The sequence below is a fragment of the Rattus norvegicus genome, chromosome 9 (assembly GCF_036323735.1).
Source record: "Rattus norvegicus strain BN/NHsdMcwi chromosome 9, GRCr8, whole genome shotgun sequence".
NCBI classification, from domain to species: domain Eukaryota; kingdom Metazoa; phylum Chordata; class Mammalia; order Rodentia; family Muridae; genus Rattus; species Rattus norvegicus.
In genome coordinates, this window is record NC_086027.1 from 20,315,519 (window position 1) to 20,333,963 (window position 18,445).

The following is an 18,445-nucleotide window of genomic DNA, read 5'->3' on the forward strand; positions in this document are numbered from 1 at the left end:
GAGGATACACAGGACCACACTGGCCTTGCCTAGCTTCCCTCTCGTCTACAGAGGTCTCCGGCTTCCTCAGCAGTTCATGCAGGACAGGCTGTGGTGGCTCCTGAATCCTGCCCAGGACTGCTCTCCTCTCTTCAGAGCATCCCTCCATTCTTGTTCCCACCCCAGCTGAGGAGGAGAAGTGAATGATGGCCTGGGAGGCCACATACCTGCTCTCCTCAATGCTGCTGCTGCTCCTGACCTCAGGTGAGGACAGGGGACAAGGACAGAGGGAAGGAACCGGGTTGAGGAGAGGGCAGGGGGCAGGAGGTGTGCACAATGGGGCTCTGTGCTTGGGAAGGCAGAATACATGGGAGGTTGTGGCCAGCCATTGACTGAAAGCAAATTCTGAGCATAGATACAAAGAGGGGTCACTCCCTGAGAAGGGAGCCTATTTTCTCCTGCTGCTGCAGAGGATGGGGCTCTGACACGAAGCATGTATTCCCAGGCTCCTGGGCACAGGACCCAGAGGTACTTCGAACATGGGAGGGCAAGACTGTTTCTGTGAAATGCAAGTATAATCCCAGATACCGCCTCAGTGAGAAGACCTGGTGTAAGGAAATATCAGAAGTCGCTTGTCAACCTTTAGTGTCGAGTGTCAGCAGAGGTGTTGAGAAGCTAAGATTCTCCATCCAGGAATATTCTCGGTTCAGGTTCTTCACTGTCACCATGACTGAGCTCAAGATGGCCGACTCGGGCATCTATCACTGTGGATTCTTTAGAAATCGTAGAAACTTCATCAGTATTCTCAAAACGATCCGCCTAGTGGTGTCAAAAGGTGAGCTTCCCCTTTCTATGTCGTTTTTAAGCCTTCCTGAGTCACAAGGCTCGAGATTGGAGAGGACTCAAGAAACTGTGTCCTCTAGTAGAGGGCTTCTCAACCTATGGGTCAAAAGCCCTAGTGGGGTCACATATCAGATATTTACATTGTGATTCATAACAGTAGCAAAATTACAATCATGAAGTAGCAATGAAATATCTTTATGATTGGGGTTTATCACAACATGAAGAAGTGTGTTAAAGGCCCAGGGCATTAGGAAGTTTGAGAATGCCTAGGCACTCTGGTAGCTGAAAACTGAGGCACCAAAAAAGATCCCTCCCACAAGGCCATCAGCTTGTTAAGTTTGGGGCCAACCCTAGGAGGCTTGCTGGCCTCTGAGGACACTGGTAAGCACCAGTATCTCTGAACATTTTTGCTGCTGTTGCTAACAGAAATCTTCCATGCGCTCATGCTATGGCAGACATGCAAATGTTCTTTTGGGACTCAGTTCTCTCCTTCTACCATGTGGGCTAAACTTAGGTCATCAGGCTTGGCACAGAGAACCTTCATCCGCTGAGCTATCCCATCTACGCCATTAATGTGGAAGAATCTTAAAGTTCCCTAAGGCTTTCACAAGCTTCCATTCCTGAGTGTTCCTTGCCTATAATTCCATGAGAGCCCTCTCCAGGGCCGGTGGGCTCCAGCACACCATTACCTCAGAGCAGAGGGAGGTGGTCACATGACAGAGAGGAGGCAGAGAGACAGTAAAGGAGACTCTGGAGTGAAAGATGTGAGTCCTCATCCTGGATCCACCATTAATAAGTAAGAACCTGTGAGCTTTGGCATGGCAGCCCTGAGACCTTCACTGGTCCCTAGACCCCTTCACAGCTCATTCTGAACACTGCAGGGGTACCAGGCTCCTTGCATTTGTCTATGATGTTCAGAGCTTCAACAGAGCCCTCTCCATGATGCCTACACATTTGGTCAAGTAAGTACCTGAAGGTCAGTCCCATCCGAGCTTTGACCCCAAGTCTATTCCATGTAGAAGACATATTAGGTATCATGGTAGTTTGAATGAACTACCCATGGGCTCCTACAGTAGTAGAGGTGTGGCCTTGTTGGAGGAAGTTGAAGTCATGAGCGTGGGCTTTGAGGTTTCAGATGCTTGTCAGGTCCAGGGTTCCTCTTTCTTCTTGCTGCCTTCAGATCCAGATGTCTCCAGCACCATGTCTACCCACAGGGCCCTTTGATTCCCTCCAAGATGATCATGGACTAAACCTCAGAGCTGCAAGCCAGCCCCAGTTAATTGTTTTCCTTTGTAAGAATTGTCATAGTCATGGTGTCTCTTCATAGCAATGGAAGCCCAAATTGAGACAAGTGTAAAAAGTATGTGGCGTGTTCAAATGTAGTGCAGGCAGGGCTGGAAAGACAGCTCTGCTGGTGTAGGGCCTGACATGCACATGGGGGTTCTAACCTCAGTTCTAACATTAAAAAGCCTGAGGTGGTGGCCTACACTAATAATAGATCCTTGAGACACACTGGCCAGCCAGCCTAGCTAAATCAGCAAATTTCAAGAAGAAGATGAGACACTCTGCCTCAAAAAATAAGGTACTCAGGGCTCTACATCAGGATGACACCTGAGGTTGCTATCTAGCCTCTACATGCACGTACACCCCACACATGTATATGCACACTCACATGACAATTTCTATGCACGCAGACACAGGGATCATTTACAGAGTTTGAGTTCCATGGGCCACATGTCTCGTGGCTCTTGCAAATAAAAAAACAAAATGAGACACGACTCTCTCTGAGCTCTGAGGAAAACCAATTCATACTTCAGCCATCCTTTCAGGCTTATGGAGTACACGCTGATGGTGTATAGAGAGAGCTAGGTCAGGTAAGGATACCTTGGAGGCCAGGGTTTCTAGCAGCCTGGCTTTCTCCCACAATCTTCATCTGAATTTCAGGACAATAAGAGGTGGATTTCCCTTGGGTAGCACAGTTCAGTAAAAGGTAAGCAGTGGACTTGGAAGACAGTTGGGTCCCATTTCCCAGATCTCTAATTAGAAGGTACATTCTTAGGAAGCCCCTTGCAATCTACCCTCCTTCTCCCAAGATGCCATCGGTGGCCCTACCTTGGGCTTCTAAACTGTGCATCACAAGCCTTGCTGTGGGCATAAACAACTTAAAGGTCTTATTTCAAATGCAGACCCTGCCTCAGTAGACCTGAAGTGACACTTGCTTATGAGGAAAAAGTCTCTAGGCTCACTTCAGTAGTGACAAACATACTTAAACGTCCCCACTATGAATTTCTGATTTCTCTGAGAAATAGCCTGTGCCTTGCAGGGCTCTACATCCCCAGCAAGTAACAGTGGATGTGTCAGGGATGGCAGAGAGCAAAGGGACAGGCCTCACTTCCTAGAACCAGGAGAATCTGTGCCAAGCCCAAGACGGGGCTCAGTTGCAATACACCAGTAAAGGACAGCCTGAGAGTGACGTGACTTCCAGAGGCAGCGGGGACAGTGTCAGGAGAGGATTGGGCTGGTGGAGAGTGAGCTGCAGGCAAGAGAATTCCCAACTCAAAGGACCAAGAACTCTTTCCCCATTCCCCTCCCCTCTTCCTCCTTTTCTCCTTCCGTTCTGCTTTTACTGCCTCTGACTCAGGATGACTTCATACTCCTTCTTTGGAGTTTAGCAAAAGAAAACCTTGTTTCTTGGATGGCAATGTTTATTTCCATCCTCAGCTCCATTGCTTTTCATCTACTCATCTGTCCATCATTCAGTCTGTTCATCCATCAATCTATATTTACATACATAAATTTGTCCCTCCATCCATTATCCATCTATCTATACATACATACATACATACATACATACATACATACATACATACATACAAACATACATACATCTCTCCCGCCATCCATCTCTCATCCATCCCCCCATCTTTCCGTCCATCCACCCACCTACCCATTCATTATCTATACATGTCTTCCTGCAGTTTCTTCAGATGTGTCCATTCCTGACATCATTCCTATTGCAGAGCTGACTGCTGTTTCCATCCTCGTTACCACAAAATACTCGCCCAGTGACACAACTACGACCCCATCCCTACCCAAGTCTACTGCTGTTGTTCCCTCTCCTGATCCTGACGTCACCGTCAAAAATGGGACAGATCCTACCAGGTATAACTTCTTGGCTCCTGGCTTGGACACCCTTCATTTCATCATCCTTGTGTTGAGAGGATGTGAGAATGAGGATGTGGGGTGGGCGGAGCAGGATCAGATTTGAGTCACTTCAGTCTCTGTAGATATTTCCAGACATGGAGAAGGTGACTAGCTGTATAAGAGGCTCCTGTCCTCCCTAGATCGCTCTCATGTTTTCTTGCACATCAGAGTAGTGGGGGGGGGATGGAAATGGCATTTTTTTTTTGGTTCTTTTTTTCGGAGCTGGGAACCGAACCCAGGGCCTTGGGCTTCCTAGGTAAGCACTCTACCACTGAGCTAAATCCCCAACCCCGGAAATGGCATTTTTGATGAATCCAGAAGTAGGGCAGATTCTAGACTAGCTGTGTATGTAACATTGGGTGAGCCAGGGACCCTGTGACGCAACAGTTCCGAGGGACGCTGTTGGAATCCCAGATCAAAGCTAGAGGAGGCTACCAACTGCCTCCCTGGATGTTGTATGACAACCATCACTAGTACTGCTCAGTCATTCTGTTTGACTTTACTTATTTGTTTTATTTGATTTTAATGATGGTGGGAGAACCCTCCTATAGACACAAGGCACATACTACCATAGACTGAAGGAACGTCAGTTTGTGAAGTGGTTTGCACTTTTTTTTCTGTTTGTACTTCTAGGGATTAAACTCGCCAGAGCTCCTGGTTTCCGTGTGCTAAATTAAGGTTTTTCAGGAGATTGTTAACCCATGTTTATGTCAGTCACCTTTCATCTTTGTATGAGCGCCTGAGACAATAGGTTTAACGGAGGAAGGGTGTACTTTGTCTCCAAGTTCTAGATGTTTCAGTGCATGGTTTTGGGATCACAGAGAACACAAGATATACCCACAAGGCATATCATATCACCTATATTCCCAGTATCTGCACCCTCTTCTGGCTCTCAAGGGCAGACATTTCACATACACAATGCATAAACATATCAGGCAAGCACACATTAACATAAACAAGAATAAATAATAGATTGTGCAGATGATCCCCAATGTTGAAATGGGGTGGTGGTACTGCAGGGCGGCCATCTTGGGTTTAGTCTATTAAAACATTTCCTCTATGGCTGAGCATTGGCTCAGAGAATGGGCTAAGGATGCACAAGAATCTGGTTCCATCTTCAGCACCAAGAAAAAACATATTCCTAGCAAATTAGATATGGTACGTTCATGGTACTCATTTCTCTGTGAGTGTAGACTCCTGTTCCAGGCTTGGAGGCAGGCCTAGTGTTTCCCCTCTTTGCTTTGTTTGCTTGGTACCAGGTCAAGTGTCTGGCACAGGGTAGGTACTTCTTCAGCCTTCACGGACTCAATAACATTTGCAATCTAGTGAGTGTTAGCACTGATCTTTCTTTTCTTTTTAAAAATATTAACTTTTCATTGCACGTGCGTGCGTGCATGCCTGTGTGTGTGTGAGTGTGTGTGTGCGTGCGTGCGTGTGTGTGTGTGTGCATATCTCTGTGTGTGTAAATCTGTGTGTGTGCCTGTGTGTGTGCGTGTGTGTGTGAGTGTGTGTGTGTAAGTGTGAGTGTGTGTGTGTGTGTGTGTGTGTGTGTGTATAAATTGTACACCTGAGTTCAGGTGCTTGAATAGACTGCAGAGGCATCTGATCCCTTGGGGTTAGAGTTACAGTAAGCTGCGAGCTGCCCAAAATGGCTGCTGGGAAATGCAACTCAGGCCCTCTGGAAGACCAGCATATGCTCTTAACCACTGAGCCATCTTCCCAGAAGTTACTTTTTCTTCCTTGCCTTTATTTTCCAAGGCACAGGAGGCAGGCACCCTGCTCACATTCTGACTACCGCTGTACCTCTTCCAACCGCTAACTTTATCAGTGTAGATATAACATCGGATCATGCGCCAATTCTGATCACTGTTGGTCAGAGTCCAGACAGGACAGCAGCAGCCATCCCAGCTGCCCGTACAGAGAACTCTGGGATTCAATGAGTTCTCTGCCTGGGTGACAGAAGAGCAGAGCCCCTGCCCTGTTGATGGGTAGGCATTGTAGGGAGCCCCCTCCTCCTGTGGCAGGGACTTCCTCATAGGTAGGGCATGGGAAAGTAAACCTCATGAAAATGTCTAGGAAGTAGTCCTTGGCAGAGTCATTAGGGAAATGACACTGGGCATGGAAGGAAATCAATAAAGGGTCACAAACAGGGCCAGCTTCCCAGGTGTGCCGTAGTGTGGGTCACACAACAGAGTCTGGTGAACACCTGAACTTGCTTCTCTCAGAGCAGAAGGCCTGGTGTGTTTATACCACTGCGTCCAGTCATTGGGTGAGGGCAGCCCTAAGCAGTGCATGGGTACATGGAGTCCCATCACCTCAGAGGCCCCAAAGTCTGTGCAAAGCCTGGGAAAGAGATAGGTGAAGTGCTACTGTGAGGGGACGTGCCCTGGAGCCCAGTGCAGGACAACAGCTCAGAGCTCCAGGAAACACAAGAGAACCTTGGCAGCCTTGACTTGGGAAGCAGTGCAGTTAGCCAAGGCCAGAAGCAGGGCCTTTCTAGCAACAGGTTCCTCTGGGGGCCGAGGCTGGCACCAGGGAAGGTACTGTGGCGACCACAAGATGAGAGACAGGAGCCAGCCTCCCTGCATTGGTTACTGCTCCAGCTGTCAACTGCTGACCTTACCAAGTGGCCTTGGGAATATTGTCACCCTGGTAGGAGACAGGCAGGAGTTTGGAGAGGGTGTCAGCACAGAGGGGCATGTAATCCCAGTCTATCAGCATTTGCATGACTACATGAACTGCTTTCAAGATTGTTATTTTGATTTATTCTTTAACTGAGCTCAACGCTATTTCCTATGATTTTTCATGATACCTCCGCCATATCTATCTATCTATCTATCTATCTATCTATCTATCTATCTATCTATCTATCTGTATCTATCATCATCTATCAATCATTTCTATATCTTTATATCTATATTGTACCATGTAGTTTCTACTACCTCACTTTACACTCAGGGCATATCACATGACCAGCCACCCCCCTGGTTTCCTTGGATCCATGGATGAAACACATGTACACACACACACACACACACACACACACACACACACACTTGCTCACTTTTAACCTGCCATACGACTCAGTGACTCGCCTCTTCTAAGTCTCCCACGGCGAGACTGCCCCTCCCTTTACTCCTTGCTACCCTAAATCCGCACTCAGTTTAGCTGTGTTTCTAATCTCCCACCTGCTACCCCAGGCCCATTCGGGGAATTGGCCAATGGTCACTCCACCGGTGATCTCACATGGCTGATGGCACTCTCTCCCCCTGAAGCATGGTGAATCTCTTTCCTTCTCTTGTGTCTCCTAGCCTGCCTGCAGGAACCTAGATGTCCCACCTCTTCTGCCCAGTCAACCACCCCTTACACTATAGACAATGTATCTATACATCTATCTAATCTACATATCTATCTATCTAATCTCTACACGTAGACGTGTACACTTCTACATTTCTATATGTCTAATCGCTCGGCATGGTTGGAGCAGGGCTGTAGTGTGTGCTCAGACCAGCAGGACTTTACACTGCTCTGTATAACTGCACTACAGGGTTACCCTAAGCTTTAGTTAGCAAGCCGGTCATTGACCAAGCCATTCCGTTCTACTTATTTATTTACACAAGGTCTCATCCTGTTGCCCATGCTGCCTCCTGTGGATTTGTGACCTTCTGGCCTCAGCTTACCAATGCTGGAATTATGAGCATGAACCAGATTTCTAGATTTATTAGCCAGTATGTTGTTATATGTAGAGCGTATGACAGCCTTGTGCTTACATGTAAGCAAGCACTGGGGAACCAGTCGTGCTAAACATGCATTGCTGTCTCTTCAAAGGAAGAGATGAAAAGCCTGACCTCTGCCAGAGATCTGGGAGTGGTCACCTCTCTCCTCACAACCCTACCCATGTGGTTAAGTCACACCTGCCTGGCTGTCCCCTCCCCACCACAACTGTTACGTTTATCTCAGTCATTCAGCCAACATCCTTATCTTGAGCACTGTTTCTCACTCATCTTATGGAAGATGTCATTTGTACTTTGGAAAGAGTTTCAGTGTCATCATGTTATGTAAGCTTTGTTGTACACACAGGATTGAGTTAATTACAATCAGGAACCTCTTTTTCCTAAATTGTGCTGTAGTTAAGTTTGCCTAAAACAAACTGCTCAGGGTCAGACTGTAGAAGTTTCAACTAACACCAGCTACTGAATTTGTGGATCCAGTTGTCCTTCTTGCCTCACGCAGATGGACACTCTGCTGGCCATGGATTTGCAGAGACCCCCACAAGTATATGTCATTAATACTCCATGTGGCCTCCCTGTGATTCACTGTCACCTGTTCCTCTTGTCTCTGTGTCCTATCATGCAGAGTCTGTGTGTCCTCATCTGTTTCCCTATCTGCCCAGGGTCAGGCAGGGCTCGCTCTCCCCTGTGGGTCTATTTTCTACGTCTACCTGGAACTTGGAGAACCATTTTGCTAAACTCATGACAAGTCCAAAGTGGGCTTTTCAGTGAGGTTGGGTTCTTCCTGGTTTATGAATGGGAAAATGAAGGTAAAGGTGTGGTACCTGTCCCCAGAAGAAGGTCTGAAGGCTGACCATAGAGATCACGTTCCCTAGATGTGGACCTCACTCATTTTGCAGAGAAGGTCAAGATGCTGGGTTAGCCCTACTTGTTTCATGCATCTCCCAGACCTGAGCTCTGTGCTCTCCACTGCCAGCATGTCTAATGTGGGACGATTCTGCTGCATGGGTGGCCATTGCAATGACCTTCAATCTCTTCTCTCTGCAGGGGCTGTGTATTCAGTGTGGTTCCCGTGGTCTGTGCACTTCTCATCAAGAATGTGATCTTCATTGTCTTATTTGCTGTCACACAGAGGTCATTTGGATGACAGATCTTGAAGCTACACAATAGTGACCTTCAGCCATGTCTCTCACAGAAGGAGCTGACATGGGGGGGGGGGGCTATGGAGGACCTGTGACACGAATTGAGCCTGTAATCATAGGTGATATCTAAGGCTCAGGATGTCCCCACCTGGTCCTGCCCACCCTCCTCATCTCATCCATCATTTAGGGAACGTATTCTGCACCCTCAGGAAAGAGGAACCAATTCCTAGAACACTCTAGTCATTCCCCCTAAATAGGTGGGTTTGTCTGAAATAAAGACAAAGCAAAGTACTTCCCCCTGTCTCCTTTTGGGGCAGTCATGAAGATTATGGTTTCCATGCTATCCCCATCCCTCGTCCTTCCCCTGGACGGTACAATTCTAGCCACTGGGCAGGTCCCTTGCTCATGAAGCAGCCTGCTCTCCCACCTCTGGGGCCTTCTGCTCTGGGAGTCAGACACTCAGATTTCTGCCTTCACCTGTGCTCCTCGGAACACTCCCAACCATGGATCAAGAAGACAAGATCCCACCTTGACAATAATGCAACTGGGAGAGAGGAATCAAGATAAACTGGGAAACTGCTGTTGCCTGGGAAACACCTAGAGAAGCAGATGGCATCTGTAGGTTTGGATCAGTACAGCACGTCAACACGCTGTGTTCATTTTATCATTGACTCCTCAGTGCATCCCATGAGCGTCAAGGAGTGTGTGAGCAGAGTGAGGCCGCAGGAGTGAGGCCATCACCTCTTGGCAAGAATGAAATGTAGAGAGCTCCCTTGGTGAGACAGGGAGGTAGAGGCTCCAGAGGCAGGGGGATGGAGAGCCAGGCTCTGCTGCTAGCTGAATGCCTTTTGGCCTGGACTGAGGCAGGGGCCAGCATTGCAAGGGTCCCAACCCAAGCTGTCCCCCTGTGTGCCTCTGCCTCCCACCCACCTTCTTTCACCTCTCAGTCTCCTCCCAGGTACTCTATGGCTCAGGCGCTTTCTCTGGGACATATCAGCACTTTCTTGTTCCTACCTCTTTGGACTCTACAGGCAAAGTGGCCCCATGGGGCATGGGGGGAGGATGGTACATGAACTCATTCTACGTCAGCAATGGCTGGAGCCAACTTCATCCCAAGGTTCCCAAGAGCAAACACATCACCACATAGCATCCAGCTCATGTGATCTCACCCAGAAGGCTGAGGAGTGGCTGGACCCCTCATCTCAGGTCAGGAAAGCACATTCCTGTCAGGGAGACTTCCACCTCCTCCTGTGAAGATCCTAGGTCCTAAGGCATGCTTCAGTCTCATAAGGATGGTTCATTGTGAACATGGCTTTCTGTGTAATTCCCCCCCTGGGGTGGCATTGATGAGGCACGGGGTATTTACAGCCCTATGACATCTAGTGTGTCCGGAGAGGCCTCAGTGGAATTCATCTATGTTGGTGTTCTGGGTGGGTCTTTGGAGAATTGATCCAGAAAATGGTCACCTCAGTATGATGTATGATTTTTTGTGTGTTCCTAAAGAACCAAGCTGTTATTTCCTGGGCTTTTCCACCCAGGACTTCTCTGATCCCTGGAGTAATGACTCTGAGTCTTCTTGTTTATTAATAAATGCCTACATCATAAGCTTCAGCTTGTTCTCCAACCAGTTCTTAATTTATTCTAAGCTGAGTGCATTCACGTGGCTGGTTTTCTCTCATTGTCTTCTTTTTTTTTTTTTTTTTTTGGTTCTTTATTTCAGAGCTAGGGACCGAACCCAGGGCCTTGCGCTTCCTAGGTAAGCGCTCTACCACTGAGCTAAATCCCCAGCCCCTCTCGTTGTCTTCTTATGTCTGAGTTCCCAGAGCAAAATCTGTCACCTTTATTTCCCAGAATTCTCTCTCTCTCTCTCTCTCTCTCTCTCTCTCTCTCTCTCTCTCTCTCTCTCCTTCCCTCTCTCTCTCTCTCTCTCCCTCCCTCTCTTCCTCTCCCTCTCCCTCTTCCCCCTCCCCCTCTTCTCTCCTCCCCTCTCTCTCTCTCCCACCTCCTATTTCCTGCCTCAGCTCATTGGCCGCAGGCTTCTTTATTGACAGATAATGCCTATAAGAGATTCTCTCTACACCAAGCAGGAGGCTTTGGTCCGGTCAAGAACCAGTTGGTGTAGTACTTGCCACGAACCCAGGATTGGTGCACAGAAACCATGTGGAAATGCTGGTTGCGATGTGGCAGACTTTAATTCCAGCTCTGTAGGGACAGACACGGGTCATTTCCTAGGTTTTGCTGGCCTGCAGTCTAGCCAGGCTAGCTCGAGAGCCTGTGTCAAAGAGCAAATGTATGGCTCTTGAGGAGCAACATCCAAAGCTGACCACTGGTCTCCACATGCACTCTCCCAGAAATGCCTGCACACATGTTCTTTTAAATGCTAAGGGAGAGACTGAAGAAGACACCTAAGAGACCTCCTGCGCACATCGATTGGTAAACTTTAGGTGGTGGACACGGTCATTTTACCAAAAGCAATCTACAGATTAAATGCAGTTCCTATCAAAAGTCCAATGCAACCCTTCACAAAAATTGGATAAACAATCTTAAAATTAATTAATACAGAAGCATAAAAGACCCCTGTATGGCCAAAACAATCCTGAACAATAAAAACACCACCAGAAATATACTACAGAGCCATGGTAGCAGAACCAGTACAGTGCTGGCAGAAAACAAACAACACACACACACACACGCACACACACACACACACACACACACACACACAAATGGATTCACTGATCGATAGAATAGACTTAAGGACCCAAATAGTCCATACATCCAGGGGAGGATGTAGCATCTTTAACACACCATGTCGGCAAACTGGTTATCTACATGTGATGAATGAAATTTGACCCTTCTCTCACTCTGTACATATGTACATCAATTCCAAGTGGATCAAGGATCTCAATATTAAACCCAGAACTCTGAAACGTCTAGAGGAAGACATCGGGTGTACACTATGGGATACAGGCCGAGGTAAGAACTTTCTGGATAGGACCGTGGTCACGCAGGAAATGGTGCCAACAGCCAACCTGTGGGACCTTATGAAGTTAAAAAAAAACCTCATTCATTGCAAAGGAAACTTAAGCATCTGAAGAGGCAGACAGCCTACTGAATGGGAAGCAGTTATTTCCAGCCGGGCATCTGACAGGATTGCTGTCCAGAATATACCAAGAACTAAAGCTCACAACTATATCAACCCAATTTAAAAATGGAAGTAAAACTAAACAGAGAGTTCTCAGAGAAGTGTAAATGGCTAAAGAATGGAGGGTTCTAAGATTTTGTTTCTATTTTCAACAGTATGTGTGTGTTCTCTCTCTCTCTGTGTGTGTGTGTGTGTGTGTGTGTGATCTGTGTGTGGGTATGTACACATGGGTGAAGTATCCATGGACCATGGAGACCAGAAGAGAGCATTGGATCCCCAGAGCTAGAGTTCCAGGCATCTGTGAGCTACCCAGTGTGGGTGCTGGAAAGAGAACTCAGTCCTCTGTAAGAACAGTATATGTTTTCATCACTGTCGTTCGCCACCTCTCCAGCCCACTACAAAACATTAGTGTTCAAAGTCACTAGCTATCAGAGAAATACAAACTAAACCTGTCTTGAGCTGTCTTCTTGACCCAATCAGAATAGCTAAGACTAGGAAAACAAGCGTTTGGGGAGGATGTGGGGAAAGCATTCACTCACTATTGGGAGTGCCAACTGCTGTAGTCACTATGGGAATTGGCATGGCTCCTCAAGAAGCTAGAAATGCACTTGCCAGGTGGCCCAACTCTGCCCTTCCTGGCATATACCTAATGGACTCTGTTATATGAGGGAGACAGGGGCTCATTCATGTCCACTGCTGCTCTATTCACAATAACTAGGACAGAGAAATGGCCTAGATGTCCATCAACTAATGGCTGTATAACAAATGATGGTATCTGTTTACAACAGAATTCCATTCAGTTGTAGAGAAAAATCCAGTTATGAAAAGTTCAGATAAATGGGTAGAACTGGAAAAAATTATACCACATGAGGTAGACCAGGCCCAGAGAGACAAACACAGCATGTTCTCTCTCATAGGTGAGTTCCACTGTCAAATCTTTAGAACTCTGAGTTTAACTTGGAGTTTCTGTGGGAGACAGGAAGTAAAAGAGCATCGGGAAAGGGAGAGAGATTATGGAAGAGGGGATGGAAGGACACAGGTTATAAAGGAAGTAAGGGGAGGCTTAGGTGAGGAGGGGAATAGGGTAACAAAGAGGAAACGGTAACCAACACTGAGTTATCTGAGAGCCATATTGAAACCCACTATTTTGTGAAGTGGAAGTTTCTGGTTTCTATAAAACTCAGTTGTGTCATGCAATGTGTTTCTGGAAGCTGTCTTGTGAGAGGACACTTGATGTTTTGCTGAGAGCAGACCCTTGAGAGAGTGTGTGATGTTTACAAAGAGTATAAGTAGAACCCCACGGGTAATGAGAGGCTGCTCTTGCACCGCTACACCATGCAACGCTTTGCTGGTCGTCACTGGTCTTTGCTGGTCTTCACTGGCCCTTATTGGTCTTCAGTTTTTAGAGAGAAACTCAGCAAAGGACTTCTCATGGTATTCTGGCTGATTCTGGACGACTCTGCTGGCTCATGCCGATTTGGCAGAGACTTCTGTTTCTGTTGAATCGTGCCTCTGCTAAGAATTCATTTTTGGTGTTTGCTGTTAGAGTGGACTTCTAGGATCCTGACAACAAAAATTGGAATTGCCTCAATGAACTACTTCTAAACAGATCCACAACTCACCCCTCCCCTACCACCCCCATCCTATAAACCTTCTTTCTTCCCTACCTCTGGTGTGTAGGCTAGAAGGGAGGTTAAAGCATTTAAGAACCCTTATTAAAATAGAAACAGAAAAATCAAAGCCTACAATTTTATAAAATTGTACACATACACAAACACACACATGTACACACACCACACACACATACACACACACACCACATACACACACACATACACCACACACACCACACACACACGCACCCCCATACACCACACACACCACACACACACATACACACACATCACACACACATACACCACACACACATATACACACACATACAACACACACACCACACACCACACACACACACCACACACATACACACTACACACACACACACAAATGTAAATGGAGTTACCCTACATGGGGGTTAATGCTTCTCCCACAAGTCATAGAATGCAAAATAAAAAGTCTCAGTACCAGATGTGGGATACCGTAATCAAGTCGTGGGTTGGGGGAGATCCCAGAACAGTGATAGCAGGCTTTTGCCGTTGCTCTCGAATGCCCACTCAACCTGGCGGTAAGGTCCTGGTACTGAAAATAGCACATAATTTTGTACAAGACTTGGAGAAATCAAGATAGTGCTTACCTAGAAGCTTCGTACTTGTGAACTAGCTGCCTTTGTCCTGGAAAGCACTCTCTTGTGCTGAGGGAGAGGGAGGGAACATTCCCTAGCAGTTCTACACCCACTGTGAATCCTGCAAACTACAATAACAATTGTACTGGCAAGTCAGACCCATAAGCGCTATAGGGGTATGGATGTTATGAAGGTAACCAAGCCCTTTCTTACTGGATTTAAGTTTCACTCCACTGAAGGAAATTCATGCCTGGTACTGTAAACATGATCAAAGCCTCATGTCTGGGGAGCTCTTAAGCTCTGGGGGTGACTCTGCTGTCATTGCATTGTTAAATGGAGATAGTATCACACTGGCCAGGGTAGGTCTCAGTCCTCATCAGAGAAACTTTGCAGAGAATAAATGTCTGTAGACATTTATGGTATATTATATGCCCTTCCCCGTAGCTCAGTGTTGGGAGCGATGCCCTTAAAACCCTCCATTATTGATGTTAAAATTATAATTAAAGTATGACGGGGTTCATTAAGAGGTCAGGACAACAGAAAATCCCCAGCCAGCAGCAGAAAGCGAATATAAATCTGGTGGTCAGGATGCCTAATGATATGACAAACTTGTGACCTTTCTGAGAAACCAACATCCTGTTGACGTCAGCTGACCACAAGAGCACTGTGTCCTTGGCTTTCATAGATGTTTCCCGATTCCCCCCTCCCTCTGTTACCCCTGCTATGGTATAAATTCAGCCTTGGGGAAAAATAAAATTTGTCGCCTTGATCAGACTTTTGTCTTGGCATCCTTCAAGTCTCTTGTCCCCCATTCTCTCCTAGGTGCTCCCCAACCTCCTCCGATGACAGCCCTGCAGGATGGGGCAGCTCAGGAAGCATCATAGAAGAAAGAGTGAAAAGATTGTAAGATCCAGATATCACATCCCCCTTTTCCTTAAAACATTTTGTAGATTTATTTATTTCATTATGAATATGTGTTGCACTGTGCGCATGCCCAGTGCCTTTAAAGACGCTACAACAAAAGGATTTGGACCCCTGGAACTGAAGTTACAGACAATCGCCAGCTACCAAGTGGGTGCTGGGAACCAACTCAGGTCCTCTGCAAGAGCAACAAGTGCTCTTAACCACTGAGCCAACTCTCTAGCCTGGTAAAGTGATCTCCTTTTTTCCCCTCATGCTGTCGGGTAGCCAACAAGCTGGGGTGTTGTGCACGCTAGGTAAATGCTCCACCACTGAGGGGCACCCCAGCCCTTGTTTATTGTTCTGTTGTTATTTATTTTACTTTCAATTGTGTGCACACAGAAGGCAGGTGTGTGTGCACCTGTCAGTTTGCAAGAGTGGAAGAATCTGGAAAAAGGCATTGGATCCCTGGAGCTGGGGTTACACACACGGGTGGTGGAGCTGAACTTGGGTCCTCTGTAAGAGCAGTATGCTCTCTTAACACCTGGGCCAGTTCTCCAGGACCCGGGCCTCGTTTGGCTTGGTTTGGTTTTTTGTCTCTTTGGTTGGTTGTTTTTTTGTTTGTTTTTAGTTTGGGAGTTTGTTTTGTTTTGCTTTGCTTTGTTGGTTTTCCATTTTAGGGGTGTTTTATTTTGTTTTGACAGGATCTCATTGTGTGACCCAACCTGACTTTTAACGTACAATCCTCCTGCCTCAGCCTACCCAATGTAGGGATTACACCATCATCGCTGGTGTCCACCCTCTCTTGGAACCTGGCCTTTATTCTTAAATTGGTGAGCCCTCTCTTTAGAATGAACAAACAAAAACAAGTTTGAAGCTTTTAGCCAAGTCATGGTGGTGTGGGCTTTAAATCTAAGTCCTCAAGAGGCAAAGAAAGGTGGATCTATGAGTTCAAGGCCAGCCTGGTCTACAGAGTGAGTTTCAAGACAGCCAGAGCTTCACAGAGAAGTCCTGTCTTGGAAAAAAACTAAAGTAAACTAAAGACGTGGTACTTCAACTAGAATTCTCATATAGCCAAGGATGATTTTGAACTTCTGATTCTTCTACCACCTCCTCCTGTGTGCTACAATTACAAGTGTGCACCACCATACCTAGTTTATATGTACTAGAGGTTTGGGGCATGCTAGGTAAGCAGACTACCAAGTGATCTATGCCTCCATTATGATTTTGCATTTAAAAAATGTTCACTGAGCACCAAACCTTTACATACAATATCTCATGAATTCTCACAATGACCTTGCAAGGTAGGTGCTCTTTCTACAAGCAGTTTTGCAGGTGGCAGAGTGCAACTCAGTGGGCCTGATTGCTCACAGATGTGCTCAACAGGTGTACTCACAGATGTGCTCAACAGGTGTGCTCACAGGTGTGCTCAACAGGTGTGCTCACAGGTGTGCTCATCAGGTGTCCTCACAGGTGTGCTCAACAGATGTGCTCACAGGTGTGCTCAACAGTTGTGCTCTCAGGTGTGCTCACAGGTGTGATTACAGGTGTGATCACAGGTGTGATCCCAGGTGTGATGACAGGTGTGATCACAGGTGTGATCACAGGTGTGCTTCTTATGGCTTTCATTACATTGGCCTGTCTGGGCTGAGTCAAGATGATTTGAGCCACACTAGAATGGCATCTTAGGTTTGGTGGTTGTTTTATTTTGTTTTGTTTGGTTTGGTTTTCCTGTTTCTCTGATAAAAGATGCTAACAAAAGCAATTTAAAGAAGGAGTTCATTTTGGCTTAGAGTTCCTGAAGAGTACAATCATCCCAGCAGGGAAGACATGCCAGCCTCCCTTAGCTGGAAAGGAGCGAGTCACATCAGCTACTGGCTGGAGGCTGGCTGGTCACATTGCGTGTGCACTCAGGAGGCAGAGAAGGAACACAAATGGTACCCAGCTATAGAACTCCAAAGTCTGACCCCAGTGACCTGATTTCTCCAGAGAGACTCCACCCCTAAAGGTTCCACAGCCTTCCCAAACTGCACTGCCCTCTATGGATCAAGTGTGCAAACGCACTCCGGAAAGGGGATGTGTCACGTTCAAACCACTGTATATGCTTGCCCTGAAGTCCTCAAGATGCCTGGAGGGTCCTAGAAACAACATTCACGGGGCGTCTCTCTTCTTCTCTGGGTATTTGAAAACATAAGACACCACTGAAGCCTGCAGGGCCAGCCTAGACTGACACCGGGTATCCTCTGAGGGTCTTGGCAGAGCCTGGCCCACGTCTTTCTTCTCCCTAGCAGGAGCCTGTCTGTTGGCTTGTCTCCAGCCCCAATGGTTGGACCGTGGCAGCCAGCAACCCCTTCAACAGCACCCTTTCCAGATTCTCTACTGGATACCCACTGCCTTTATCCTAATGTCATGTCCTGGACCACGTGTGTTTAAATCTCTCCCAGCCGTCATCTCTCCTGTATGGTTGCTTTCACGGAATTCCTCGGCTCTCACCCCCACCACCTCTCCGGGAAGCCTCTCACCTCTTCAGAGCACAGGAAGACCACACCCTGTCCTGTGACTGCCATACCTGCAATGCCCCAGGCCCCAAAGCCACTCACTGTTTTGTGGCCCATTTTTTTTCCTCACTTCACCTCCCTGACCATTTAAAACATTGTTTAATATATTCAAAACGCTATATTTATTATAGAGATAATTCCCAAGTACGTACATAACAGTACTTCAGACAAACACTCCAAGTGTTGATCAAAAGGTACCGTTTCATTTAGGCAGATGGGTATGGCCAGGTGGCTCACTAACCTGTAACCCTGGCTCGGGGAATCTGGCACCATTTTAGCCTCCATGGGCACCTACAGTCACATGCACATACCCATACAGCCACACACGCGCGCGCACACACACACACACACACACAATTAGTAAAAATAAGCCTTAAAAAAAAAATCTTAACCAATCCAGTAATGGTCGACTTCATTCTCCGTCTCAGTGTCTCAAGTAGACTCCTCGTTCTAAAAGCCTGGTCGGGCTTTCCCAGACATCCCTGCTATGACCTCTTTTTGTCCATTCCTTTGCCCTTTCTCTGTCACCCACAGTGCAAGGAGCAGGACACTGCCCTGAACTTAGAGGCAAGCCTTTGACAAGGTCCAATTACCAACTCTGAGCTGGTCTCCACCCACTAACAGATAGAGTGGCAGCGCCCCTTGTGGCTCAACAGGAAATTACACCTTCCCCACCTCTGCAGATTACATTCCTTTTAAAA

General features: G+C 47.0%; 1 long non-coding RNA gene across 1 annotated transcript in view; it reads left to right on the top strand.

Annotated features, from left to right (window-relative positions):
* Positions 1-9,190, top strand: part of Ncr2 (natural cytotoxicity triggering receptor 2) — a 50,652-nt gene extending 41,462 nt beyond the window's left edge. The window contains exon 3 of the long non-coding RNA XR_005489030.2: positions 8,805-9,190. This is a non-coding gene — a long non-coding RNA (natural cytotoxicity triggering receptor 2). The remainder of the gene's footprint in view (positions 1-8,804) is intronic.
* Positions 9,191-18,445: the final 9,255 nt, after the last annotated feature.